The sequence below is a fragment of the Microtus oregoni genome, unplaced genomic scaffold, assembly GCF_018167655.1.
Source record: "Microtus oregoni isolate MIOR12 unplaced genomic scaffold, Mior012 000043F_ref0000047, whole genome shotgun sequence".
Classification (NCBI taxonomy): domain Eukaryota; kingdom Metazoa; phylum Chordata; class Mammalia; order Rodentia; family Cricetidae; genus Microtus; species Microtus oregoni.
In genome coordinates this window covers 5,607,012-5,622,214 of record NW_024543210.1, presented here as the reverse complement: position 1 = coordinate 5,622,214, position 15,203 = coordinate 5,607,012, and the positions used below count along the sequence as shown (strand labels likewise).

General features: G+C 46.9%; 1 pseudogene; it reads left to right on the top strand.

Moving 5' to 3' along the window:
- Positions 1-2,154: 2,154 nt before the first annotated feature.
- LOC121434484 lies at positions 2,155-4,363 on the top strand (annotated as a pseudogene).
- Positions 4,364-15,203: the final 10,840 nt, after the last annotated feature.

The following is a 15,203-nucleotide window of genomic DNA, read 5'->3' as shown; positions in this document are numbered from 1 at the left end:
TCTGCAGAGTTGGCTGTTCCCTCCTCAGCCTGCACGCCCCTGCCTCTAGGCTTCACCACCCTGCCACTGTCCAGCAGCTTCACTAAGGATCTGGGGGCTGGTTCCAGTCTGTGTTTACAAGTTGGCCCTAGCATGGTCCTGGACAATGGACTCCAGTTTCTGACAGGTTGAAGCTGAAGCAGAGAGGCTCCATCGTGTCCTGGAGGAATGAACGAGGACTGCTCTGTCCCAAAGGACGTCCAGGATTAAGGAGACTCAATCCATATGTAGTCAAGCATGTGCACACCCACCCACATGCACGTGTGCCCACATATAAATACAAACACACACGAACACATGGACATGCATACACCATTCATACATACACAAGTTGAAAATTAAAAAGGGGGATGAGAATAACTCAGTGGTATCGATTACTTAACTAACATGCATGACGTCCTGGGTTCAACCTCAATACCACAAAAGGATAAAATAAAATATACTATAAAAAAAAAAAACAACCCAGAGGTTTACAGAGCCCTGCTGGGGCTTGCTCAGAGCCACAGTCCTGGGCACCAGACCCACCTCCTGTTTCTTTGGTGGGCTGATCACTTCCGTGCCAGCCCCTCCAATCAGTGCAAGCAAAGAGTACTCTTTCCAGAATCCCATCCAATCCTGAACGCGCAGGGGAGATACAGGGCCCCTCCCATCACTCACACACGGAGAATCCTGAGACTAGACTCCTGCCTCCGACTTTTCGTGCCTCTCTGTCATCTGGCCTTCTCACTCCATCCCTGTGTCCACCAGTGGTGTCCTACACCATCTGCACAGTTACACAGGCCATGTGCCTGGCCTGGACCATTCACAGCCATCAAGGGTAAAGTGTGATCCAGTGATGGGTAACTTCCTCTGTTATTCCTCCGTCCCACCTGGTGCCACTCTGCCCTCCCTCGCTCGCTCGACAGCGGTCCTCATTCAAAAGTCTCTCTTGTCCTAGGCCTCTGACATACACTGTTCCTTCTTCTTGGGAGCCTTGAGAGCCCATCATCACTCTTGGGTCTGCCTGCCTCATTAGCTTTCGCCACTGGCTCCCCAGGAAGCAAGAACAATTTGCTGGCGATTTTCCACACTAGAGGACAAAGCAAGCCCAGGTCCCAGAGGTGTCTCTGAGTGTGAAACGGAAGACACGGTATCTCCCAAGCCAGAAGAGTCACACACACTGATGCTGAGCTCTGGTCCCCTGCTCTGCAACTCTAGGGCAAGGCGGAGTTTCTGTCCCCTTTGGAGAGTGCTGGCTTTTGTGCTACCGCTTTGCACCTAAGCACCTGTGCTGTAAGAGACCTGAATGGTGAGACCCTTGCTCCTGGCCTAAGGGTACCCAGACTCTGGGTGAGCAGGGCAGCCTGGAGATGAGCCTTCTCCTCTGCCTGCGCTCCACCCTGAGGATGGAGAAAGGCAGATGAAGGAACAAACCTTACCTTCCAAATCCCACCCCCAGAGGCCACAACCCCAATGTTCTGGGCCCCCAGAGGCCAAGTTCTCACTACCTGGACTTCTTCATATGCATTGTTGGTTCCTGTCATGGCCACTGGGGAAGCTGAGACTCTAAGACCTCTTGTTCCACCTACACAGTTCCCTTGGCGGGAGTTGGATCACCCTTCCTTTACACCACTGCAACTGTCCTGGACAATGGGGACACAGAGGTGCCCTGCCCACCACTCCTCCCTATTGGATAATCAGCTCGGATTACTAAGTTCCAGACAGGCTTCTATATCTCCGTGCAGGCAGTCACACCTAGCAGACACTTGCTCAGCACTTGACTTAACCGATAAACGGCCCCCTCTTTAGGTCCGATGCACCCTTGAGATCACAGTAATTTCCCGTGCTCTGTACCCAGCTCTCACTGCACTCACCTGCTGGTGTGGGCCCTTGGCATTGATTTCTATCCAGATCCAGGTAGGAGTTGCTACCTGAATTTTGCAAGCAAGGAAATTAGTTGTCAGAGCTGAAGAGGTGGCTCAGTTGGTAAAGTATTTGCTTTGCAAACATGAGGACGCGAGTTCAATTCTCAGAGCCCACATTAAAGATTAAAAAGTCAAGCATAGCTCTCTTGAGTCACCCCCGCGCAGCCTAGGCTTGGCGTGCGAGTCGGACGCACTCCGTGCCCATCCTGCTCTGTGCTACTACTTGGCTTTTCTGTCAAGATGCCTGAGGAAGTGCACCATGGAGAGGAAGAGGTGGAGACCTTTGCCTTCCAGGCAGAAATTGCTCAGCTCATGTCCTTAATCATCAATACTTTCTATTCGAACAAGGAAATTTTCCTTCGAGAGCTGATCTCCAACGCTTCTGATGCCCTGGACAAGATTCGCTATGAGAGCCTGACAGACCCTTCCAAGTTGGACAGTGGTAAAGAGCTGAAGATTGACATCATCCCCAACCCTCAGGAGTGCACACTGACTTTGGTGGACACAGGCATTGGCATGACCAAGGCTGACCTCATCAATGACTTGGGAACCATTGCTAAGTCTGGCACAAAGGCTTTCATGGAGGCTCTGCAGGCTGGTGCAGACATCTCCATGATTGGGCAGTTTGGAGTTGGGTTCTACTCAGCCTATCTGGTGGCGGAGAAAGTGGTTGTGATCACAAAGCACAATGACGACGAGCAGTATGCCTGGGAGTCCTCTGCTGGTGGGTCCTTCACAGTGCGTGCTGACCACGGTGAGCCCATTGGCCGGGGCACCAAAGTGATCCTTCACCTCAAAGAAGACCAGACAGAATACCTGGAGGAGAGGAGGGTCAGGAAGTGGTGAAGAAGCACTCCCAGTTCATAGGCTATCCCATCATCCTATATCTGGAGAAGGAACGAGAGAAGGAGATCAGTGATGATGAGGCAGAGGAAGAGAAGGGTGAGAAAGAGGAGGAAGATAAGGATGATGAGGAGAAGCCTTAGATTGAAGATGTGGGATCGGATGAGGAGGATGACAGTGGCAAAGATAAGAAAAAGAAAACAAAGAAGATTAAGGAGAAATACATTGATCAGGAAGAGCTGAATAAGACTAAGCCCATTTGGACCAGAAACCCTGATGACATCACTCAAGAGGAGTATGGTGAATTCTATAAGAGTCTCACCAATGATTGGGAGGACCACTTGGCAGTCAAGCACTTCTCTGTGGAAGGTCAGCTGGAGTTCAGAGCATTGCTCTTCATTCCTCGGCGAGCTCCCTTTGACCTTTTTGAAAACAAGAAGAAGAAGAACAACATCAAACTCTATGTCCGCCGTGTGTTCATCAGCTGTGACGAGCTGATACCTGAGTACCTCAACTTCATCCGTGGTGTGGTTGACTCTGAGGACCTGCCCTTGAACATCTCCCGAGAGATGCTGCAGCAGAGCAAGATCCTGAAAGTCATCCGCAAGAACATCGTGAAGAAGTGCCTGGAGCTCTTCTCTGAGTTGGCTGAAGACAAAGAGAACTACAAGAAATTCTATAAGGCCTTCTCCAAGAATTTAAAGCTTGGGATCCATGAAGATTCTACTAACCGCCGGCGCCTCTCTGAGCTGCTCTGCTATCACACCTCTCAGTCTGGAGATGAGATGACCTCCCCGTCAGAATATGTGTCTCGCATGAAGGAGACACAGAAGTCCATCTACTATATCACTGGTGAGAGCAAAGAGCAGGTGGCCAATTCTGCATTTGTGGAACGTGTGCGGAAGCGGGGCTTTGAGGTGGTGTACATGACTGAGCCTGTTGACGAGTACTGCGTGCAGCAGCTCAAGGAGTTTGATGGAAAGAGCCTGGTCTCTGTGACTAAGGAGGGCCTGGAGCTGCCAGAGGATGAGGAAGAGAAGAAGATGGAGGAGAGCAAGGCAAAGTTTGAGAATCTCTGCAAGCTCATGAAGGAGATCTTGGATAAGAAGGTTGAGAAGGTGACAATCTCCAATAGGCTTGTGTCTTCACCCTGCTGCATTGTGACAAGCACCTATGGCTGGACAGCCAATATGGAGAGGATCATGAAGGCCCAGGCACTTCGAGACAACTCTACAATGGGTTACATGATGGCCAAAAAGCACCTAGAGATCAACCCTGACCACCCCATTGTGGAGACCCTGAGGCAGAAGGCTGAGGCTGACAAGAATGACAAAGCTGTTAAGGACCTGGTGGTGCTGCTGTTTGAAACTGCTCTGCTCTCCTCTGGCTTCTCACTTGAGGATCCCCAGACCCACTCCAACCGCATCTACCGCATGATCAAACTAGGCCTGGGTATTGATGAAGATGAGGTGACAGCAGAGGAGCCCAGTGCTGCTGTTCCTGATGAGATCCCCCCACTTGAGGGTGATGAAGATGCTTCCCGCATGGAAGAAGTAGATTAGAGATGCCCTGGGAAGACCATGTCCTCTGTATAGTCTCCCTGTACTCCCCTAGCAGCCTTGACTGGCCCTGACCTACCTGGCTCTCTGCTCATGCTAGAGGATCTCTTACCCTGTCTTGTGCCTTAAGGCAGGAAAATCCCTTCCCACAGAATAGCAGGGTTGGGTATTGTGTATTGTGGTTTTTTTGTTTGTTTGTTTGTTTTATTTGTTCCAGAATTAAAAGTATGCAAAAATAAAGAAAATGCAGTTTAAAAAAAAAAAAAAAGTCAAGCATAGTAATCATTCGCTAACAATCCCAGCACCCAGAAGTCAGAGAAAAACAGATCCCTGGGGCTCATTGGCCACCAGTCCAACCTAATCCCAGAGACCAGGACTTGTGACCAAAACTGTCACAAGGAAAATCTGAATGGTGCTTAAGAATGACACTGATGATCCGGGCGGTGGTGGCGCACGCCTTTAATCCCAGCACTTGGGAGGCAGAGGCAGGCGGATCTCTGTGAGTTCGAGACCAGCCTGGTCTACAAGAGCTAGTTCCAGGACAGGCTCCAAAACCACAGAGAAACCCTGTCTCGAAAAACCAGAAAAAAAAAAAAAGAATGACACTGATGGTGGACCTGTGACTTCCACACATGTGTGTATACACACATGAGCATCTGCACACATGTGAACACATATAACACAGCCACACACATGACTAAAAGAGGAGAGAGAGGGAGAGAGAGAGGAAGGGAGGGAGGGAGGAAAACAGGAAAGGAGAGAATCCAGAGAGAAGAAGGGATGAAGAAACAAAGGGAGGGAGGGAGGGAAGGAGGAAAGATTAGAGGGAGGGAGGAAGAAATTGCCAGAAGTCACCCTCCCCAGGACACAGACTGGGACGTGAAACTAACCTTCCATGTCAGTCCTTAAGTTCCACGTCACAGGCAGTTGGCCTATGGCCCTGCATTTCCCAGTGGAGTGCTGAGAATCCAGAGAAAAGATAGGCATAAAGAGTGGGTTTTCCTTGGCCCTGGGGCCCATGAGAAGAGACAGGCCCATTCTCATTTCATCTTTCCTGATCCCTTTAAAATGAATCTCTGGGACCTGGGGCCAAGAGGCTCCCCCACCACCAGCCCCAGCCTAGCTTGCTCTGCAAGGGCCTGCCGAGGCCAACCACACTCCTCCCAGCTCCGTCTGCTGAGGTTCTGGCCACCAGGAAGGGTCTGGCACCAAAGCATCCACTAGCTGTGGGGCCTGCCCCACCCTGCAGGACCCAACCTCCCAGTGAGCTGTCTGCAGGAGAGGAGAGAATGAAAAAGGCAGCCTGCCCCCTCCTCCTGTCAGGCTCCATGGGTCCAGATGCAGATGCATTCATTCCTCAGATCCAACCACAAGATGATGGGCAGCCCAGCCACCTCTGGGCCTTGGTTTCCCAAACCACTGTCCCCACAGACAGGGGAATGGAGGGAGATGCCAGTCAGTCATCCTCATAAGAGTATCCCTAGGCTCTGCAATCCTTAGAATGGTCCACTTGACAGAACAAGCCACTAGGGGTGTCTCTAAGGGACTCTCTAGGCTGGGTTCACTGAGGAGAGATGACACACACTATCCCACTGGCTGGGTTCACACTCTAAATGTGAGTGGCGCTATTCCAAAGGGCTGAATTCAAACAAAATGAGGGGGAACCCAGCTGATCCCCAGCATCGGTCCCCCTCTCGGCTCCCTGACTGCAGATGGCATATGACCAGCCACCCCAAGCTCCTATCACCACCATCCCTTCCCCTCCATGACAGAACGTACCCTAAAACCATGACCCAAAATAAACTCTCCCTAAAGTTGCTTTTCATCAGGCATTTTCAATACAGCAACCAGACGGTTAATACGGGTGCCTAAAAGACAGTTCACTTCATCTGAGTGTAGAGTCCAGAAGCTGTATTCTAAACTGATGGAGGGGAGATTGGGAGTGGGGGATGGGGTCCACCAATATGAGACCACCAATATGAAAGACTTAGAAAGTAGTGTGATGGTCTATGACTCCCCAGCACATACGCAGCCTCGGGAGTGGGATGTGAGCCGGTCAATGCGGTGGAAAGATCCTGCAGCACCTAGTCAAATGGCAGCTGTCTTGGTTAGGGTTTCTATTGCTGTGAAGAGACACGCTGACCATGGCAGTTCTTACAAAGAATACATTTAAATTGGGGTGGCTCACTTACAGTTTCAGAGGTTCATTACCATCAGGATGGGAGCGTGGTGACGTGCAGGCAGATGTGATTGATGCTGACTACATCTTAACCAGAAGGCAGCAGGCAGTCAACTGTACTGATGTTTTACTTATGTCTTAATAAATAAAGCTTACCTGAGGGTAAAACTATGCCACTAGAGGCCAGGCAGTGGTGTCACACACCTTTAATCACAGGATTTGGGAGACAGAGGCAGGTGAAACTCTATGAGTTCAAGGCCACTCTGGGCTATACAAGATCAATGCAGAAACAGATCTAAGTGGTAGTGGCTCACACCTTTAATCCCAGTCCTAGAGAGTCACACACCTTTAATCCCAGCGCTATAGAGGAATATAGACAGGAGACAGAGGCTCAGGGCTCAGTCTGCCGTCACCCAGTCTTGGTAGAGGTAAGACTTCTCTAGCGGCTTGGCTGTTCTGCTTTTCTGATCTTCAACTTGAACCCCAATATCTGTCTCTGGATTTTTATTATTCGTGCTACAGTCAACTGACTTGTCATGCTGAGGGAAGTTTGAGCGAAAGAGACCTCAAAGCCCGCCCCACAGTGACACACTTGCTCCAACAAGGTCACACTTCCTAATAGAGCTACTCCCGTTGGGGACCATTTCCTTTCCGAACACCACAGCATCCCAAATCATGAAGCACAGAGTGGTGAGTGCCTGCTGCTGCCCAGCTCCCTCTCTCCACCCACACAGTCCACTACTGAGAGGAGAGAACAGTGCTGCCCACCGTGGGAGGTTCTCCCTACCTCCACACACTTAAAATAATCCCCTTGGTCCTGACCAAAAACCTGTCTCCCAAATGAACCTAGATTCTGTTAAGTTGACAACTAACACTAGCCTTCAAGGGCCCTAACAGGTGCCCCCTCCAGCCTTTGCCCAGGCCACACCACCTACCAAGGTCTTCTTCCCAGCACACAACCTTACTCATGCCCCAAGCCCTTGCCTGAGCACTGTCTATCCTCCCTGGCCGTGGTCTGATACCTCCAAGTCCTCTAGTCCTCAGGATCCCCAAGGCCATACCCTCAGCAAGGAATGTGGGTTACTTGTGACTCATTACCCAACTGACCAAGAGCCCTGGCCTGCTGCTTGTCTTCCTTCTGCCTTCCAGAAGCCTCCTTGAAGGCTCCTCTTGGGCCCAAAGAACAGTTCTGTGTGACCTTAGGCCCTGGACTTCCCTTGCAGCTGACCAGGAATAGGCCAGAAGGAAGAGAATCCCAGTGGTCAAGGCATCGTCTTCTCAGAATCATCCAGGTTCCGTCAAGCTGTTGCATCCTCCTTTATCCAGCTTGCCCTGCCTCCAGTTCAGTCTGGAACTCTCCTTCTTGTTGCCCCAGGGACCTACAGAGTCCTAGGCCATCCTCTCCCTCCCCTTCCTTCCCCTCTGCAGGCGGCCTCCCTCCTCCACTGGCTTCTAACAGCAGCATCTGAAAGTGCCTTTTTGTCTACTAGGGTGTGAGTAGGATTTTCCCCACACTAAACAATTCCTGGGAGCACAAATTTGGCTAAAAAACTGTTAACAGAGGTTTCTGTCCCACCCCAGAATGTCCTGCTGCGGTCATTCAGTCCCAAAGATAACACACAGAGGTCTACATTAATCATAAACTGATTAGCCTATTAGCTCAGGCTTCTTATTAACTCTTATAACTTATATTAGCCCATAATTCTTGTTTGTGTTAGCCACATGGCTTGGTACTTTTTTTGGTGAGGCAGTCACATCTTGGTATCTTGCTTCCTATGGCTGGATCACAACTACAGACTGAACCTTTCCTTTTCCCAGAATTCTCATTGCCCCCACCTATACTTCCTGCCTGGCTACTGGCCAATCAGCATTTATTTAAAATACAAGTGACAGGGTACAACAAACCATTGTCCCACAGCACTAACCCTTGGCTGGTGAGGTTATAGGCCCTAGGAGAGAATCTAATAGTATTATTCTACTAAACGGACATTGTAGGGGAAGCCCAGCCAATCACTTTGCTTGAAGGGCGGGATCCCCTTGGGCTAATATTTACTGATAAATCTTGCGGGTGTGCTCCCCGCCTCCCCTTCTGTTTCCTGCTCTTCATTAGAACCTTGGTTTTGTAAGTTATCCCTTCTTCCCCTTAATAAAACTGATATTAAAGTTAGCCTGATTAGTCCTATTTGCTGGTTGTTTACGCCCCATCAGGACATAGCAACACACTGACCCTGAAGTTCTGATCTTTACACCAGGGATTGTTCCATCTCTCAACCCTCATCAGAGAAGTTCTTTTTTTGTAATAGGTGGTTATTAATACAGAGACCCCATAACTGATTGGCATACAGGATAAGAGGCTGTGGAGTGCTGGGCTCTGAATAAGATATTTGTGCCCCACCCCACCTCCAAGGCTCAGGAGTCATCACAGAAGAGGGGGAGGGGAAACTATACAAGTCAAAAGTGGCGGATGTTTTCTATCAAAGAGTATTTGCTGGACAGGGCCATTGCACCCATGAAGTAGCGGCAACTGTGACTGTATTCACAAGACCTTCGCAAGATCAAGCCATCCAAAATCCCAGCACTGGTGAGAAAGGACTAATGAAGCTCCATCCCTAGCTGAGCAGCTTCTGGAAACTGATGACCATTGGTCAGAGAGAGTCATTTTTCTTCCAGGATGCAAGCCTTGAAAGTCTACCCAAGATCCTGTGGTTGAACTTACACCCGTACATGTACATGAAGGAGACTCAGCGAGTGTTCAGACTCGAAGCACACAAGGTTGGGAATGAGAAAGGGGAAAGGAAGAAATGGTGGGGAAGAAAGGAAGAGTGGAGTAGATGAAGATGCACTGTAGGTTTGCATGAAATTCTCACTGGGGACAAAATTAGGCAGCCAAAAACCCTTAGCACTGTGCCCTGCAACGTGCCTTGCTTTGCTCAGCTGAGTGATGCTGTCTCTCCCTTCAGTTCCCAGGATACCACACTAGCCTTGGAAAAAAAATTACCTCTGAGCGCTTGAGAAGTTTCAGATGGCTCAAGTTCCAGAAACAGAAAGTCAGGACCCGGGGGACATCACATGGGGTGGGGATGAGGGGCAAGCTGGCCCACCCACAGGGGGCAGAGCTATGCAACTGCTCCCAAGCTGAGCAATGCCAATGTCTAGATACCACCTCCACCGGCCTCTGGAGGAAGAGAAGATAAAGGCAGCCCAGGGGGGTCAAACCATCCTTGCCATCTTCAGATGAATGGAAACTCTGTAGGAACAGATCACCTGAGGGCGAGGACCGGCCCAGACAAACCCAGTCAGACTCAAGCAACCCGAAGCCAGGATGTTCTCGGTTAGTTCCATAGGAAGGAGTAAATGACCTGGAATTTCTACCTGCCTGAGTGTAGGTTCTCCGAGCCAATGCTAATCAGATTCTGAGAGGACGCCCAGTGCCAGTTTTACTCTTGTCTTTGCAAAAGCCCAGAAGGGATTGGATAGGAGCCTGTCTGAGTCACCCAAATCACGCCCCTCAGTTTTCCCCACCACATGGCACCCCTAGGAAGTTTGCCTCAAGCTCAAACTTCATATAGATCAAAAAGAACTCTGCATTCAGGCTCCAAAGAAGCATAGACCTATTACAACATCCACGCCTGTCTCAGGTAGAAAGCCCGTTTTAGTTTTATGAATCAATGAGTACATGTTTGAATTAATACCAATATTTATTGGGGTTTAACAAGAGCCCACACCGATGCCTATCTCTGAGCTTTATCTGCATGTCCCTTATAGAGTTATTAAAACCCCAAAATATAATTTTAATAATCAGTGGGATTTTAATTAACACACAATAATGATCCCCATTCAATGGAACGCCTCTGATTCAGAAAGTAATTATTCATTCACGACACTTCATTTGAAGCATTACCACAGATTTGTATCTCCTGAAGCCACAAGAAGTTAGCACATAATAGTTCTTGTTAGAACTTATAGAGTGAGTTCACTTCAGAGAGAGGTTGGAAACCAGACTCCAACAGGGAAGGGAAGAAATAGGAAGAGTCTGAAACAGGCTGGGTGGTCCTTGGGGAAGGAGTCAAGTGTGGACTCTGGGGGGAGGTGGAGGAGCGTCATCTGCCTGTCACTCAGGACATAGCCCAGCACTCTCTCCTGCATGGGTCTCTGATCCTGCATTTTAGAACCATCTTGGAGAGGGAGCTCATTGCTACAAAAGAAGGGTGCCCACGGTCGCTTGGAAAGTCACAGGCTGTCTGAACCATCGTGTTCTCACCTATCAACCTAGATATCCAGGATTGGCCTTGATAATATCTTGAGCCCAGTTCTCTGAGAACATCAGCTGATGGAATTGGGAACCAGAAGTGGAGGCAAAGCCCAACTTAGGTCATCACATTTGAGCTTAGGTGAGACCAGGTTCAGAGACCCAGGGCTGCCCTTTTTCAGGCAATGCAGGGAGGAATCATCTCCTCTTAACCTTCCCTCAGTCACACTCTGTACTCTCTCCTTCAAACCATTATGCCTCAGTAAGGGGCCTAAAGCTTAGTGGCATTCGGTGTGTCGCACTAGCCGAGGACTGACCTATGCTGAGATAGGGCAGGGTCATACTGAGGAGAGAAAGAGGGAGAGAGGGGGGGGGACCACTGCCGACTCTGAATATGTCATTTGGGAATGTGTGGCTAACAGGCTATCACCCCAGGGCATACATTAACAAACACCCAAGTGAACCTACACACCCAACCAGCAGGAAAAAGCCCACTCAGCAGCACACACTGTATCCACTAACCGGTTCCACTCGTGGACTCAGAAATCATGTCCCTATACTTCTGTGGCATAGTGGTTTGCCCACCGAACCACGTGTCTAGCCACATAATAACCCATTCTTAAGAGAATTAGCCCAAGCCCCTGGGGCCTGAATTAATTCTTTCCTTCCAAGGGCGAGTGGTTCTTGGTGACTTCATTCCCAAGCTGGCAGCTCTCTATTAAGGAGGAGAAGAGTATCCTACTTGCTCAGAGCTGTTTTCACCTGGGTCAGATTTTAGCTCTGGAGGATTCTGGACTCAGTCTGGGTGGTACTAGACACTAGTGTCTCATGGACAGAGAGTGGCAATGCTGGTAGATACCCCAAGAGCCACTGCAAAACAGCTAAAAAAAGCCTCCTACAGGTATGGATTTTCCCTGTTTTCATGAATGAACCAATCAGTACTAGCAGACATTGGGGTTCCCTGTCCTCTAAGTGAGAAAACCAAGCTTTCCATGGGTAAATAACCCATCCATGGTTACACACATGGTGGAAGCACTCACCAAAACCCTGATCCTTCAGCGGATCTTCTAACCCATCTTCATTCTTTTGGGACTGTCCATCAATCCAAAGAACCTCTCTCTACCAGGGACCCCAAAGCCACCACACTTGGCTAGGACCCAGAATGGGACAACACCCACCTAACCAAAGTAATACCAAATATTTCTACCAAACATCACAAATTTGGATGCCGAGATCCCAGCATAAAGACACTAATGTGATCAAGACAACGCTCCTCCTCCAGAATCCAGCAACCCACTGTAATAGGCCCTGAGTACAGAAATTTAGCTGAAGCATAAGGCAAGGGCTTCCAAATATCAATAATTAATATGTTCAGGGATGTTAAAAGGGATATGAATAAATGCTGTAATGAAGACCATAAAACACAAACAGCTGAACAAAAAACAAAAACAATTCAAGACATGAAAATAGAATTTAACAAAGAAATAAAGTTGCTAAAGGAATACCAAACTGAAATAAAGCTCAATACGAATAACTCAGGAATTCAGACAAAAAGCTCAGAAATAAGACTAACATACAGATTACAAGGCAGGGAAGAGACTTTTATGTCTGGAAGACAAGGCATATGTGGATAGTTCAGTCAATAAAAATTGTTGAATAAAACAAAAACCAAAAAGCCCAAGCAAAAAACATCCGTAAATCTGAGATACTATGAAAAAAAGTATGAATAATAGGTATGAAGGAAGGAGAATGAACCAAGTCCAAATATAGAAAATACTCTAATAAAGTCATAAAAGAAAATATCCCTAGCCTAAAGAAGGAGGTGCATACCATAAGTATACAGAACATCAGCTAGACTAGACTAGAAAATCCCCATACACTTAATAATTAAAACACCAAATGTATGGAACAAAGAGAGGATATTAAAAGCTGCAAGGGTAAAACAATCAAGTCACAAATAACAACAGACCCATTAGAACAACACCTGAGTTTTCAGTGGAGAACGGAAGCCAAAGGGGCACAGACAGATGTTCCATGAGCTGCGAGGAACCACAAATGGAAGCCCGGACTATTATAACAAGCCAACTATCAATCACAGCCTCAGAAGAAAGGAAAAACATTATGTTTAAAAGAAACTTAAACAACTTCTGTTCACCAACGCAGCTCTACAGAAGGTCCTAGAAGAAAAATGTAAGGACACAAGGGATAATCTGAGAATAGTTCATCAAAAGAAGGGAAAATCAATGCAACAGCCCAACAAAATAACAAGAGTTAATAAACACTGGTCAATAATAACTCGATATTAATGATCTCAGTACTCCAATAAACCAACTAATAGATTTGATTAGGAAACAGGGTCCAACTTTCTGTTGGTTTCAATAAACACACTTCACCATCAAGGGCTGACATCACCTTAGAGTAAAAGGAGGGAAAGGGTATTCTAAGAAAACTCCCACCCTCACCCTGACCCCTACCATCAGCACCTGGGGCAGGTGAGAGAGCTGTCCCTAAGGGCAGAAGGGCAGGAGAATTGCCCCTGCCCACCACCAGCAGCAACACTAGGGAGAGTGGTCCCTTTGCCACGTCTGTGCAACACAGTAGAGCTGGCCCTGGCAGCGCAGGTGTGGGAGATCGGACCTTGAGGACCTAAAAGCAGGAGAGCTGCCCCCTCCTGCAAGAGGAGTTCCAGTGAGGGCCCAGCATTGGTAGTACAGCAGAAACCAGAGACCTCAAACCAGACCAATGACTCTCCGCAATGAGCAACTGCAAGTAAAGATACGTGGATGAAAGGGTGTACTGCGTGCCTCACCATGTCATACTACAGTTCCCGTGACAAGATTGACTTTTTTTGCTTCTCTTTTTTCTTTTTCGTTTAAATTTTATTTTATTTTATTTTGGGGAGGCTGCAAGGGCAGTGGGTGGATACAAAGGGATGGGGAAATAAGTGGGATGGAGACATATGACATGAAAGACACAATGAATAAATAAAAAGAAGAAAAAAGAAAACAGAATCAAGAAGCAAGTAGATGTAGCCATTTTAATATCTGACAAAATAAACTTTAAATTAAAACTAATCAGAAGAGATAGGGATGGACACTACATACTCACTAAAGAAAAGAAAATCCACCAAGAAAATATCCCTAGTCTAAACATTTATGCACCAATTACATGGGCACCCAATTTCATAAAACACCACTATATCTAAAATTGACCCTCACATAGTGGTGGTGAGTGACTTCAAGATACAACTCCTACTAATAAACAGGTAATCCACACATTAAAAAACCAAACAGAGAAACATTGTTGTTAGACAATATTATAAATTAAATGGACCTACCAAAAATAGACATCTATAGAACATTTCACCTAAACACTGAAGATTATCCTTTCTTTTCAACAACCCATGGAACTTTCTCCAAAATTGACCACTTATTAGAATACAAAGAAAGTCTAAACAGATATAGGAAAATTGAAATAGCACCCTGAATCAGCACCATCTACCATGTATTAAAGCTGGATAGCAACAACAAAAGAAATGCCAGAAAGTACACAAACTCATGGAAGGGGAGCAACTCACTACTAAATGAAAACTGTGTTGAGACACAAATCAAGAAGGAAACTTAAAACTTTTTTAAATTGAATGAAAATCAAAATACTGCATACCCCCAACTTATAGGACATAATGAAGGCAGCTCTAAGAGGCAAGTTCATAACACTTACTACCTATATAAAAAAATAAATCAATTAAAAATTTAAACTAAAAAGATCTCACATTAGGCCCTTAACAACACACTTGAAATCTCCAGAAAACCAAGAAGAAATAACACCCTGAAAGAGTAGATGGCAAGAAATACACAAAGTCAAGGGTGAAATCAATAAAATAGAATCAAACAAAAAGTATGATGAATCAATGGGACAAAGAGTTGGTCTTTAGAGAAAATCAGTAAGATTGACAAGACTTTAGCCAAATTAGCCAAAGGAAAGAGAAAATCCAGATTAATAAATTAGAAATGGAAGCGGGGGAGAGACATTATAACAGACACCAAGGAAATATGGAGAATCATAAGGACAATCTTCAAAATTCTGTATTTCATCAAACTGGAAAACCTAAAAGAAATGGATAGATTTCTTCATACATATAGCCTACTAGAGTTAAATCAAAAGGAAATAAAAAATTAATTAGATCAATTTAATGAGTGAAATAGAAGGAATAATTTAAACTCTCCCAAGCAGAGTCAGATGGGTTCAGCACAAATTTCTGCCGGACCTTCGAAGAAGAGCTCACATTGCTCACAAAACAGGAACTGGAAAAACAGTCCCAACTCTTTGCATGAAGCCACGGTTACCTTGACACTAAAAATTATGAGGATACTCAAAAAGGAAAGAAAATCACAAAGCAGTTTCCCTTATAGACATAGATAAAAAGCATT